Source organism: Chrysochloris asiatica, unplaced genomic scaffold (assembly GCF_000296735.1).
Source record: "Chrysochloris asiatica unplaced genomic scaffold, ChrAsi1.0 scaffold00148, whole genome shotgun sequence".
NCBI lineage: Eukaryota > Metazoa > Chordata > Mammalia > Afrosoricida > Chrysochloridae > Chrysochloris > Chrysochloris asiatica.
The window spans coordinates 957,787-958,771 of NW_006408666.1; positions in this window are offsets into that span (position 1 = coordinate 957,787).

The following is a 985-nucleotide window of genomic DNA, read 5'->3' on the forward strand; positions in this document are numbered from 1 at the left end:
ACAGATTCCTCATGAGCACAATTAAGTGTTCTGGAATACTCATGCTTTGCAATGTTGTCCATAGCTTGTCATGAGCCACACAATTGAAAGCCTTTGCATAGTCAATAAAGCACAGGTAAACATCTTTCTGATATTCTCTGCTCAGCCAAGATATCATCGGGCATCAGCAATGATATTCCTTGTTCCACGACCTCTTCTGAATCTGGCTTGAACCACTGGAGGTTCTCTGTCAATGTATGCTTGTAGCCATTTCTGTATTACTTTTAGTAAAACTTTATTTGCATGGGATATCAAAGATATGGTCCGATGACTTCCACATTCCACTGGATCACCTCTCTTTGGAATGGGGACAAATATGGATCTCTTCCAATCAGTCAACCAGATTTTTGTCTTCCAAATTTCTTGGCATGGATGAGTGAGTGTCTCCTATGCCGCCTCAATTTCTTGAAAGATTTTAATTTTTATTCCATCAATTCCTGGTGCCTTGTTCTTTGCCAATTCCTTCTATGCATCTTAGACATCTTCCTTCAGTAACACTGGCTATTGATCATATGCTACCTCTTGAAATGGTACAGTGACTCTGTATTACACCCACCTTCTTTTGATGCTTTCTGCATCATTCAATAATTTGCCCAGAGAATCCTTCAATAACAAAAGTCGAGGCTTGAATTTTTTTCTTCAGTTACCCCAGCTTGAGAAATGTTGAGCATGTTCTTCCGTTTTGTTTTTTTGATTCCAGATCTTTGCACATTTTGTTGTAATATTTGGCTTTATTTTCTCAAGCTGGTATTTGAAATTTTCTGTTCATTTCTTGGATCTCCTCATTTCTTCCATTTTCTTTAGCAACTTTATGCTGGAGAGCAAATTTCTTGGTCTCTCCTGACATCCATTTTGACCTTTTCCTTCTTTCTTGTCTTCTTAATGACTTTTTGTTTTTCTTCATGTTTGATGTTCTTGATGTCATCCCACAACTCTTCTGGTCTTC